At 37.1% G+C, this 13,925-nt stretch overlaps 1 protein-coding gene and 1 non-coding gene across 2 annotated transcripts in view; both read right to left on the reverse strand.

Annotated features, from left to right (window-relative positions):
- The window catches only part of CPA6 (carboxypeptidase A6), a 521,176-nt gene that overhangs the window by 480,162 nt on the left and 27,089 nt on the right, over positions 1 to 13,925 (reverse strand). The gene's annotated exons all lie outside the window — the stretch shown is intronic.
- On the reverse strand, positions 13,181 to 13,283 carry LOC111558633. Its single transcript, XR_002739715.1, has one exon. It is a non-coding gene; the product is annotated as a U6 spliceosomal RNA (small nuclear RNA).

Genomic DNA, 13,925 nt, shown 5'->3' on the forward strand with positions numbered 1-13,925 from the left:
TCCCAATCTATGTCTTTTTTCCTTTACTTGCCTTATTACATTAGCAAGGATTTACAGTATGATATTGAAAGGGAGTAAAAAGAAGGGATATCCCTGCTCCATACCTGATCTTAATGGGAAAGTTTTTAATTTCTCACCATTAAGTATAATATTAGTTAGCTATAGGGTTTTTGTAGATAGTCTTTATCAAGTTGATAAAGTGCCTCTCTATTCTTAATTTACTGAGAGGTGTTTTGAATTAAATTTTTTAATGTTTACTTATTTATTTTGAAAGAAAGGGTGGAGGGAGGGGCAGAGAGAGAGGGAGACAAAATCCCAAGCAGGCTCCATTCTGTAAGAGCAGAGCCCAACACAGGACTCAAACTCATGAACTATGAGATAATGACCTGAGCTAAAATCAAGAGTTGGACACTGAACTGACTGAGCCACCCAGGCGCCCCTTTTAAATTTCTTAAATCATGAATGGGTACTGGATTTTGTCAAACGCTTTTTCTGCATCTATTGATATGATGATGTGATGTATTACATTAATTGATTTTCAGACGTTCAACCAGCCTTGCATATCTGGGATAAATTCCACTTTGTCATGGTGTATAATTGTTTTCACACTTTTTTAGATTTGATTTGCTAATTATTTTTTTTTTAAGTATTTGCTTTATGTTCATGAGAGATATTAGGTCTATAGTTTTCTTATATTGCATGATTTGGTATTAAGGTAAGAGCCTGAGTTAGGATGTATTCCCTCTGCTTCTATATTCTGAAAGAGATTGTAGAGAATTGGTATAGTTTCTTCCTTAACTGTTTAGTACAATAAATTGGTGAACCATCTGGCCCTGATGATTTGTTTTGAATAAATTCGTTTTAATTATGCTTGTGTTGTATGGTTACTGTGATCATTAGGTGAAATAATGGATAGAAAATATCTGGTAGTAATAATAATTATAGTAATAATAATTAAATCCCTGGCCAGGATCAAAAGCTTCCTCTAGTTATCTATGTGCTTCTGAAATGGACATATTTCCAGTTAGATATAATAATAATTAAAATGTGAAGAAGATTTTGCAACTCTTTGTGCATCTATTATATAGTTTTATTCCTTATAATAGTCACCTGTTTGACAGGACTTATCCCTATTTTGGATGAGGAGGTGAGGAGGCAGAGTACGGGAATTGCTAGGTATTTTCTTTAATCTTGCCTACTTAGGTTAGTGCCAGAGTCACGTGGTAAAATCAGAGTCATTCCCTTACAGTGTATTGACAGGGCTAAACCTATGTAGATTGAAGTGAATCTTAGATAAAGTATAATAATATTCAGCATGATGTGTTGCAAATAATAAATTTTTCATGATTGTCAAATAAACAAGTCCATCTAGAGATATTACTAAGTGTGGCAGAAACCTAATGCTTCTTTTACTTTTTTATTTATGATAGTCAAAACAATTAAATATTAAACCTATTTGCAATACAAACTGAAGGAAAGCTCAAAGACGCTTATAATGTTTTAAATCATTTTTATTACAGTTGGAAACAACTTCCTTTAAGATAACCAAAGGAGTTTTATATTATGTCTCATATGATAAGTGTTTCAATCTAACTTCATGTTTCTGATACTTCAGGTGGAGTGTTATAGAATTTTGATCATTGCAATATGTCAATTTCACATCCGGCTCCTATGTTAGTGTTTTTAATATCTAGTGTGTAATCAATTTCTTATTTTTTACCCCCAACACACGCGCACACACACACACACACACACACACTCAGACTTTAATATTTGCTAACTACTTAGTGAAGCTTTAACCTTTTGTTCAGGGCACAATGTGAGAACATAACTGAAATTAAATTTTTTTTAATGTTTATTTATTTTTGAGAGACAGAGACTCAGAGCAGGAGCAAGGGAGGGGCAGAGAGAGAGGGAGACACAGAATCTAAAGCAGGCTTTAGGTTCCAAGCTGTCAGCACAGAGCCGGGAGAACATAACTGAAATTAAAAGCTTTTTGACCAACTGGACGGTTAATTAACTATCCTATTTTTAACTACTATTGCAGTCAGAAGAAAATAACACAAGTAGGAAAACAAAAGGAATTGATTGAGTTACTGTTATCTGGAGTTATTTAAAAATCATTGTGTTGTGAGGGACTTGGTCGGTTAAGTGTCTGCCTCTTGGTTTTGGCTCAGGTCAGGATCTCACGGTTGGTGGGATCAAGCCACGCATCCGGCTCTGAACTGACAGTTCTGAGACTGCTTGGGATTCTCTTATTCCCTCTCTCTCTGCCCCTCCTCTGCTCTCTGTCTCTCTCTCTAAAAATAAATAAATAAACTTAAAAAAATAATTATGTTGTGTTAGAGAATAGTTTCTTAAAAGGCAAAATCATGATTTTCATACAAATATAAAATGAATTTATGTCAAAGATCTTATCTCATTAATTAAATTAGGATACAAAAAAAGATGTTACAGCTGGTTCAAAGATGCAAAAAAGCAGAGACATTTACAGATCAAGAATAATGAATAAATATGCAAATGGATGCAACACAGGCTTCCTCCCCCTTCCTCCTCCTCTTTTCTCTGGGAATGGGATTTGGGGGAGGGGTTTCCCTCCACTGAACAGAATTTCTTTGTATATCTATATAGGCATTACTGATTGCACTGCTATCAGTGTTCTACAACTTAAGTTGTAAAATAGCCTAAAGAAAATAAAGTCCAAAGAACCCCCATGGAATCAGTCATTTAACTTTAACCACTATGCTCTGAAGCCTTAAACAGTGCATAGTTTCCCACTGAAGCACACATTTTCCCCTACACTTGGAAAGTGGTGATAGGATCGTCTATGTAATGAAACATTGTTAATAGTCACTGTTTTAGATTCAATGTAGCTTACTTTGGGACAGAAATACTTGTTTACTCATTAGAGCAAACCTGAATGTCAAAAGAATTCATGAGGTTCCATATTGGCATGAGAGAACGGGCGCTAAGCTTGTATGTTTTAGTAAAGTCATGGAAAAGTTAAATAAGTGATTTGAACCTTCGGACAATCTTTACAGTCTCTTCCAAATCTGTGCTTCTAAGATTTCTTGCAGAGAAATAATTTCTTTGTCCCCTAACCCTGCCCCAATATACTGAATCAGTCTTTGCAAGCCGAGTGAGAGGTTTCTAGACCTGGGCACTTTTCCAGCCCTTGAAGAGGAAGTGAGATCCTGAAGAACATGTTCTAATTTATACATTGCTCCCTGCTGTTCACAAATTTGATACAGAATCTCATCTTGAAGCTAAACAAGATAACATGGTTCTGATTTTAACAAGCATCAGTGACTGGGCCCGGTAATGCAGTGACCAGAGGTGTCCCAACAGCACCTACTGCTGTAAAGAGCCTCCTTAGCAGCCTTTGTTTGCAACTGCAAGCAAACATAAAAGGGAAAGAAAAAGGAAAATGGAGATTTGCTACTTTTTGGAGCCTCTGTTATTTGAGGAATGTTGGTATCTTCATTTCTGAGAGCTTTCAAAATTGTTGTTTCTCACTATGATCAATGTGCTTGAATAGCTTAGATTATTGCATTTAATGGAGCTTGTATTTTTCTCTTGATGAGAATGCAGTTCTCGTTAGCATTAACGACAATTCCACATTGCTTTTGTCCCAATTTGCCAGCTGTCTTTTTCCTTTTGGAAAACGGATATTTTCTCTCTCCTAAAACTTCTCCAGTCTTAAACATTTACGTGGATTTAAAATGTGTTTTAAAGCCCATTCTTCTGTAACTTCCAAATATTTCTAAGTTTTATCTTTGAGCAACTTACTTGGTGCACATATGAGAGTAAATAAGTGATGAAAGTATATATGAAATTAAGAATTTAATTTATTTAGAGGAATGGTTAATGCTCTTAAGAAAAAAAATACACACTGGCAATAAACTCCTTTAGCATGTGTGTGTGTGTGTGTGTGTGTGTGTGTGTGTGTGTGTTTGCATTTTCTCCTTCATCTGTTATAGACTAAGATTATTTTTGTATAAACTGTAATTGTCCTCTTTTGGAAATCAATACAGAATAACAAGACATATTTCCTCCAGATAATAGTAACTCTTTAAATGGAAAATAACCTTGGCCATTGTTTCATTTTTTGGAGGTTCAAATTATTTTAGTATGATTAATGAGAGGAGCAGTTCCTGGATATTCTTAATAACTGTATCCTGTTGGCTTAAGACCTCACTTTGCCCAGTTTATGATTAAAATGCTCCACTTATAGTTAGATGTAACATAAATAGTTCATGTGCTTGACTATGATAGAATTTGGAAACTAGTTTTGATCAAACCAATATCCTCAAGGAGATTAGAGAGCATAAATGAAATATTACTGTAACCTCCTTGATATCTTGCTTTTGCTTCAGCTTCATTGACTAATCTGGGGGTGGTTTTACAGTTTATTTGAAACTCTAAGTAGATTACCGTATGAATCAGTAATTAATAGAATCTCAAAATGCTCCAATGATAATACTGATCGCTTTAAAATCAACACCTCCCCGGCTCTTACTCCCCTCCATCCTTGGTATTCTGAACATGGTTGACCCTTCTGAGGAGGAAGAAAACGAGCCTGTTCAGGTCATGGCCAGGACCTTCTGCTCTTGCTTGTCTCTGTGATTCTTAATTCTTGGAACCTTAGTTTGGTGATGCATTTAGAGTCCCCTCTCTAGCCTCCTGGACTCAGCTTTGTACATTGCTCTGACTCTAGTGTCCTCAATGACCCTCCATCTTTCCCCCTGAATTACTGTGGAGGTCCAAATTAATCTTCAGTCTTGTAGTTCTCCACTATTTTCAATGCATCCAGAATAATCTTTCTTAAAACCCAAATTCCAACATGTCATTCTTTGCCTTAGAGTCTTCAGTGATCTCGCTTTCCCTTCAGCTCCTTTGGGAAGAGAGAGAAGCCCAACTTATGGCTTCAGCCAGAGCTCATGCCATGACTCACGACACACGTTATGTTGTAGTCTAGGCATTTTAGTGTAGGGTGCTCCCACTAGTGGCATCAGCACTACCCGGGAACTTGTCAGATATGCAGGTTCCTCAGGGTTCCACCCCCCACCTACTGGATCAGAAACTCTGGGATGGAGCCCAACAATCTGTGTTTCAACAAGCCCCCTGGGGGATTCTGAAGCAGTCTTAAGTTTGAGAGCCTCGAACACTTAGAATTCTAAAGCACGCTTTCTCTTTCTCACTTACAGAATTCATTACCTGCCCTCCCTCCCCCAACTTGGTTTCTAGTGCTCTACTCACATCCTCTTCATTGGGCTAACTCCTGTTTATCCTTCAGTACAAGATGAAACTTCACCTGAGTGTTCTGTAAATGCCCATACTAGGTCCCACATCCTTTTTTTTTGTGTCCCTATGCAAAATCTGTGCTATCTTTATGCCAGCCCCTGCCAGCTAACAGCCTGATATTTTGCTATCATGCTTCCTTCTCCTCTCAAGATTACAATTACTACAAGAGTAGGGCAGTAAGCTGATGGTTCATGAAATTCCCTTTTTCTCAGTTGAGCATAATGCCTGAAGCAAAATAGATCACTAAGTGTGAAACAAATGTTTATTGGATGAATATGTTACCTATTTACTTTACATCAGCTTCTAATTGCCATTTGGAATGACTGATCTCATTTCATACATATATATGAAATGTGTATGTTGCCTTAGTTTGATTTTAAGATTGAAAAAGATTCTCAAGAGTACAGGTCACTTTTTTGGTATATCCTCCTTTTTGTTCTTTCAATAATACTAAAGCAACATTTTCTGCACATGGAATTTCATTTCAAAGCATTACCTGAAATGGCATACCAGTAAATGCTTAGCATCACTGATTATTATCAGGAGGAGGATGGGGTGTGGACAGAATGATGTTTGTACCTAGACTAATTTTGAATAAGCCTTCACTATTTATTTTTGCTCATGCATGTTAACATGTGCTGATTAATAGTATACAAAGTCTTCTGGAATTTTCTTGGAAGACTGGACTTATTTATTTATCTGGGTTTTGAAAGTATGTTCGCCCATTGCCAAGGCTGTAGTCTTTTTGCGTAAGTAATAGCATTTATTCCAGAAAAATACTGACAATCAAAAGCTAGTGAGTTCCCTGAATCACTGAATGGTTTCTACCAAAGAAATTCTACCTCAACTAGCACCCCCATGGGTAAGTAGAAGAGTAAACAGAGAAGTTTTTAAGGTATATCTTAATAGCTTCCAGGTTCATGCTTACTGAAATCAGTGGAAAAGTTGAATTTGGGTCCGATCTTACAGACTAACTTCTGAAACTCTAGTTCAGGGATGGTTAGTGAAGATAATCTAAAAAATATTTCAAATATGGAATCACTGGTAATGCCAATACTGTCAAATATAGTTAATCACTTCACTTCCATCTTAAAGCAAGTAAGAAGTACTTATTGAAACATATTCCTTTAAGTGATCCAGGTTCAGTCCCTAGAATATAATGTTCGATGTAGGAGAGAATAAACTTATAATAACATGGGGATTTTAAAAGGATTAGAAGGTCTTACTCTCTTCTTTCTGAATAGAATTGTCTCCTTGCTAACATTTATAAGCTACTTTTGAAGTTTATATGCTGTAAGATAAAGCCAACCTATTGAAATACTTCCTGGAGAGACACATGCCCTGGCTTTTTCTAATTGGAAATATAGGCTTTGCTGTGTGGGTCAGCTATTCACCTTCAAGGATGGACTGCTTTTGAGCTTTATATAGATGCAGAAGGTTGCAAAGACTAGATACGACAGCTCAGGATTGTGAAATTGAATCACTATCCTTCATACCTAAAATGAGAGTGTGGGACATCATGATCTCTAAGGATCCTCGATACTTTTCTAAATAGGAAGGTTTCCTAGTTAAAAAAAAAGGCAGGGAGGGCTTTATGGTCAGGTAGCCTGAGAGCTACCACCTACTGGTTGTGATCCTAGAAAGTTATTCAGTCTCCGTGAGTCCCACTTTGTACACCTGCAAACTGAGAACACCACACCTACATCACAAAAGTACAATTTCATTCATGGTCAGTGAGCCTAAAGTACACAGGACTGCACCTAGCACAGTGAGGATGCTCCTTCATGAGCTGCATGAAGAGGGCATCCTTCCACCTCTGCCAACAAGGAAGTGTGTAACTTTAGGAAAGCCACTTAAGCCCAAATTGCTATTGGGGTGCCTGGTTGGCTCAGTTGGTGGAGTGTACAACCCTTGATCTCAGAGTTGTGAGTTCAAGCCCCATGTTGGGTGTAGAAATTATGTAAAATATAAAATCTGAAAAAAAAAAGCCCACAAAAGATTCCTAAACTGCTACCATCAATCAAACCTTGACTCTAAGGTCTCATAGGAACCACAATTGTGAGGCATTCAACATGTAGAAAGTGCCCTTGGGTGAGAATATCAACCATTTTCAGGCTGACCTATTCTTATTGGGAAAAATATCCCATGGTAATTATTTTGGGGGCGTGATTTACTATTTAAAAATAGATTGCCTTGGGGTGGTGGGAGAAGTGCTGAAAGGATGCATTTTCACAAAATTTGAAAAACAGTTCCATAGCTCTGCGCACACCCCCTAAAGCAGTTGCTAAAAACAGTGCTTGGTGTTGTATCCCTTGGCTGAGAGCCTCTCATTTGCCATGGACACACTGAAAATAATACAGGAAATACTTTATTCAAGAGAAGTTAATTTATCCTTTCTTCAGGCAGCCTCTTCTGTGCCAGATCTGAACCACTCTTGAAGGTCTACATATCAAGCTGCATTGGTTGTGTTTTAAGTGAAAAGGATATAATCCTTTGTGTTGGGCTGCAAGACACAAGTGTATGCAGTTGAATCAACTGCAAAACTAAAGTCCAGTCATGTCATCCCACTACTCAAAACTACCCAACAGCATTCCACCCCTCTCAAATCCTCACTCTAATCTATAAACCCTGTACAACTGGCCCTCTTTTCCCTGTGACCTCATCTACTGCCATTCTCCCCAACCATCAGCGTCAGTCACAAAAGCCTCCCCAGAAAAACTCCTGCTTCAGAGTTTGACACTCACTCCACCTGTGCTAAGAAGGCTCTTTGCCCAGACATCTATCTATCCTCATGCTTCTTCCCCTTACTTTCGTAAGGCTTTTACATTGTCATTTTTCACTGTGGACTTCTCTGGCTACCCTTTCTGTTACCGCAACCCTCCTATGCCTTCCCCCTTCCATCATTTATTTATTTCTCCTTAGTGATTATTATTAAATAATATTTTATATATTTTATTTATGTATCTTGTTAAATGCCTGCTCCACTACTTGGTGAGTTATGAGAGAGAAGGTGTATTTTTCTTACTTGCTTTCTTCACTACTTATAAAGTGTTTAAAATAGGACCTAGCCCAGAACAGGTTCTCAATACATTTTTATCAAATGAATGGATAAATGAATGCTGACAGTCTCACTGAGGAAAGGTGATTCATCAACATAAACCATCAGAGATCTATCTTACAGCATAAGCTTCCAAAAGAAAAGACTAAGTTTTGCTAATTCTCTGCCTCCTCAAAGTTTTCCAAAGCTTTGAATTATAGGGGGCACACAATAAATATTGAATTTATGAAATCAGTTAATTTATTTATTAAAGACTTAAGCCTCCTAATTATCATCACAGTGTATCTGAAAACATCACGCTATGAGCAACTGGTTTCATATTATAATTTGGCCACCAATTTTGTTTTAGAGCCTTAAATAGATTCCTTATTTCTGAGCTTCAGTGTTGACATCTTTAAATGGGAGCAATATTATTTTTTAGCCGATGTATCTGAGAATTAGAATAGCTAGGCTTTATACAGTGCCTTGTAGATAGTGAAGTCTTAATAAACATTAGATGCTACTTTTTCCTTTATTAAAATAACTCCAGCTCAACAGTGGCTACTATGATACAATTTACAATTACATTGTTCTCTTTGAGGAAGAATTTAAAATCTCAGCTGCAACACAGCCATCTGTAATAATAAAAAAAAATTGTAGATTCATGCTCTCTTTAAGTTCCTCCTAAATCTCAAGCTACACCTGTGCAGGAAGCATTATATCACATAAACAAAGTCTTATTCATTGACTACCATCAAAAAGGAGAAAAAGGGGGAAAAATCTACAACTTCCACAGGAAATCCCAAGCACAAATTCTCACAGCTGCCTCTATTCACTTGTTATTACTGCCTTGACCATTGTTTTAATTACAGCTCAAAAAAGACATTATTTTCATGGTACTTTTACCTCCTTAAAACAAAGTAGTATTGCTGCTCTCCAATCTTGATGATTGCAGTTCTTGCACTAGTCAGCCAGGCTGAATTAAGCTAGGCAACCTAGGAAGTCAAAGATTAAATTCTGGAAGTTAAAATTAGAGTGTAAAAAATTACTTCATGTGCCATAAAGTGTATATACAGTTTCTTCAATTATAGCCTGAGAAATCTGTCTCTGTGGGAAGGCACACTTCATTAACTTTCAGCTATGTAGGCCTGGGGCAGATAGGGTCATCATCTTATAAAATTATATAGTATTATGATCATAATGTTCTTCTTCTCATCAGGAGTAGAAGATTTATAAAAGTAATTGTTTTGAGGAAATCTTGATAAGGGAACTAATATTATCCTTCAGAGAGGTTTCTAAATTTATCCCAATTGTGAACTTGCCCTATTTATCTAAATTCCTGGAATTTATTTTTGTTTTGTGCTGACCAGTCTTTGACTCATTCATCTCATTAGTACTTCTTTGTTAAACTTTAATTGAGTTCTAAGAGAGGCTCTGGTTAGAAAACAGCACTGATTGTATGCGGTATAATTTATTATCTGAGTTGCTAAAATTGTCAGTTTTGACAATTTTTAGTCATTTTCTGACTGTTCAGAGTAGTTAAAACTTTAAACAAATATTTTTTAAAGTAAATCAGGCAAGTTTCCAATTAAAATAAGCATGGAAATGTTTTCAGATATTATACATACATTTGGGGTAATTTCCTTGGAATAATAATATAATCTACAAAGACTGGCTCTGAAAGATCCTTAAATTCAAATCAAATGGCTTCTCAGTTCCACCCAAATTAATTTTGAGCTTCATGTGGCTACATTTTGTTGAATGTCTGCTTTGGTCAAGACAACACATTGATTCTCTAGACTGACTCTTCATCCCCTGTGGGGAAAAATAACAACACTTTTCATTTGCTAGATTCTCTGGGTTGATTGTTTTCTCTTCCTAGTCCTTTGCCTTACATATTTGCCACCTGACTCTTAGAAGGAGGCAGATGTGGTATTTCGAGACCTATCTAAACATTGCGGTAATACGTTTAACATTAAAAAAAAATTTTAATGTTTATTTATTCTTGAGAGAGAGACAGAGAGAGAGAGAGAGAGAGAGAACATGAGATGGGGAGGGGCAGTGGGAGAGGGAGACACAGAATCTGAAGCAGGCTCCAGGCTCTGAGCTGTCAGCACAGAGCCCATCACAGGGCTTGAACCCATGAACTGCGAGATTACGACCTGGGCCAAAGTCAGACACTTAACTGACTTAGCCACCCAGGTGCCCCTCATTTTCATTTATTTATAATACAAATATTTATTGAGCACTGCTTTACTATCTATTGCTAAATAACAAAGCACTTCAAAACTTAGTAGCTCAAAATAACAAACTGATTATTTTTGCATGATTCTGTGTGTTGACTAGGGCTCAGCTGAGTGGTTATTCTGCTGGTCTTGCTTAGGGTCTACATGTGATTGCAGTCAGATGGCAAATGGGGCTGGATCACCCAAAATGGCTTCTTCACTCACATGTTGGGAACCTTGGGGCTCCTACATGTGGCTTCTCTCTTCAGTGGATTGGCTAGATTTCTTTCATAGTGGCTTACAATTCTAAGAGGCAGCTGGTGGAAGCTATCACTCTTCTGTAAGTCTGGTCTCAAAGTCTGAGGATGTCACATCCACTGTATTTTACTGGTGAAAGCTAATCACAAGATAAGGTGATTTTCAAATGATTTTTATAGGAGAGAAATGAGTGTTTCAACTCAGATTAGAGAGATGGATAAAACATCTCTCCAACCTGTACAATAAGACAAGACAGGACAAATCATGTACTACTGACATTTTGTAAACCCTTACAAAAACTTAGGTCACTGAACAATCACCTACTTAAAATCTATACAGAGAGGGGTACCCACAGGGAGAAATAAAATGTAAGCATTTACTTATCTTGGACAGATACCACCAAACAACATACAAGCTGGTAAGAATATTCAGCTAGCAACTTTTAATGAGTTGCTAAAGACTAAATATGAGCTTGAAGGAGAATATGAAGCCCCAGGAGGCTATAGACATGGGAAGGCTTGCATGCCCTTGCAGCTTTTCCAGTTAAGAACTCTACCAGGTGCTCACAGAGAAGACCAACAAGAATTCCCAGAACACTTCCCCAAGGTGCTGGTTTAGGCAGGGAACAGCAGGCACAGCCACAGCTTTACCTGGATTTATCTCCCTTATGGAACAAAAGTCTTAATCCATAGGGGAAAGGACAACTAAAACCAGAACTTGAGTACTGGTGGGAACCTACTGTAGCTGGGGAAGGGAAACAAGGGTAAAAAACCTCTACCCCTGGTGGAGGGAATGAATATGTTCTAGACCAAATTTAACATCTGAAGAAGATGCAGGAACATCCGTAAAGGGCATACTCACAATGTTCATAGTGCCTGCCTGAGGTTTAATTAGAGCATCAGAAAATGAGCCTCTCTCCCCACCACCACATTAACAATTGTTGAGTATAAATAACAGTGGAATGTACGGTGGGAAACCAGTACAAAGGAAAGATATGGGGCCAAACAGGGAGCAAGTGTTGAGAAAATCCATGGGTAAATTAACTCATACTGTAAACACAAGATATCACTAGAAGAATCTGATGCAGTAGTGCACTGAGGATAATCACAGTAGTAAAAAACTTCAAACTCTGCCAACTTCTGACTAGATGAATATAAAACTCCATTCTACAAACCTTACAGAAAAGAGGTAGGCTTATCTCTAAACTTGAAAAAATTATTTACTTCATTATCTAGCGCTTTGTACAACATGGCCAGATTCTAACAACAACAACAAAAAACTTTATGAGATACACAAAAGGGCAAGGAAAACAAAGTCTGAAAAGATAAAGTGGTTATTGGAACCAGACTCAGATATGACAAAAACGCTGGAACTATCAGACAGAAAACTTAAAAAAACTACGATTAATTTGTTAGAGGCTCTAATGGAAAATAAAAATGCAAGATAAGAAAGGCATTTTCAGCAGAGTTAGAAACTATAAGATAAAGTCAAATGGAAGTGCCAGAAGTCAAAAATACAGTAACAGAGATAAAGAGTGACTTTAATGGGCTCATCAGTAGCCTTGGCATAGCCTAGAAAAGAATTAGTGAACTTGAAGATAGGTCAATAGAAATTATTCAAATTGAAAAACAAAGAGGAAGAAAAGGTGAAAAATCAAACAGACCATATGATATCAAATGGTATAATATCAAATAGTATAACATATGCATAATTGGACTCCCAGAGGAAAAGGAAGAGAGAATTGGGCAAAAAAAAATATTTGAAGAAATGATGACTGGAATATTTTCAAAATTAGTGTCAGACATCAAACCACAGATCTCAGAACCCCAAAGAACACCAAGAAGAATTCATTAAAAAAACCCAAAACAACCCACCAAGCCTAGGCACATCTTATTCAAACTGTTGGAAACTGAAAACAAAAAGAAAATCTTAAGCTCAATCTCTGAATACTTACCTACAGAGGAATAGTAATAAGATAAACAACAGACTTCTAGTCAGAAACAATATAAGAAAGATGACAGTAGAGGGGAATCTTTAAAGTGCTGCAGGAAAATCCCACATCCAGTGAAAGCCACTTTCAAAAGTCAAAGAAAAATAAAGTCTTTCTCAAACAAAGGTAGAGGAAAGAAGCTCCAGTCTTCTTTTTTTTTTTTTTTTCACTTTTTTTTGTTTTTGTTTTGGAAACAGACACAGGGCATATCACAGGGGGAAGCAGTGTGATGCCTCCTAGCAAGGCTCAGGACAATAGTAGCCAAAGTCAGAGATTCCACTGTGGCCAGGCCTAAGACCAACATCACAGAGGTATGAGGAGAGGTTGACCCCTCCACACCCAAAATCACCAAAATATGCAATCACCAAAAATATGGAATGCTTCACAAATTTGTGAGTCATCCTTGTGCAGGGGCCATGTTAATCTTCTCTGTATCATTTCAATTTCAATATATTTGCCGCTAAAGTGAGCGTGCTCCACTCTTGATTTAAAAAGTGTCCTGTGCATATAGGGAGAGAAGAAATTGGTTGGAAGACACCTTTAGAGATTAGCTACTAGCATCCACTGCATGTAAGGTAAAAGTTATAGTACTGGGGAAAGTCCATGTTACCTCATTGAAATTAATTTTTCCTATTTATAAGTTGCTGGTATTAGTTTATATGATTTCAATGATTTCTTAAAATTGAACTATTTTTTTTAATGGTAGTCGTACATTGTCGTTCATTACTTTATCAATCTGGAGATAGGTATTTTTGTGTGTGATATATAAAAACAGTCTATTTTAAAATTAGATTAATATATTTCTGAAATGTTAGAATGGTTGGCTACACATAGTAGCTGTGGCTGATTATAATCAATCTATGAAAACTTAACCATCTACACATGAGCTGATGTCTGTATTTTCTTAAATTAATTTATTTATTTTGAGAGAGAGAGAGAGACAGTGAGTGAGGGAGGGGCAGAGAGAGAAGGAGAGAGAGAGATCCCAAGAGGCTCCCTGCTGTCAGCACAGAGCCCAACGCAGGGCTCCATCTCACGAACTGTGAGATCACAACTGGAGTCAAAATCAAGAGATGGATGCTTAACCAACTAAGCCACCCAGGCACCCCTC

The sequence above is a fragment of the Felis catus genome, chromosome F2 (assembly GCF_018350175.1).
Source record: "Felis catus isolate Fca126 chromosome F2, F.catus_Fca126_mat1.0, whole genome shotgun sequence".
Classification (NCBI taxonomy): Eukaryota; Metazoa; Chordata; class Mammalia; order Carnivora; family Felidae; genus Felis; species Felis catus.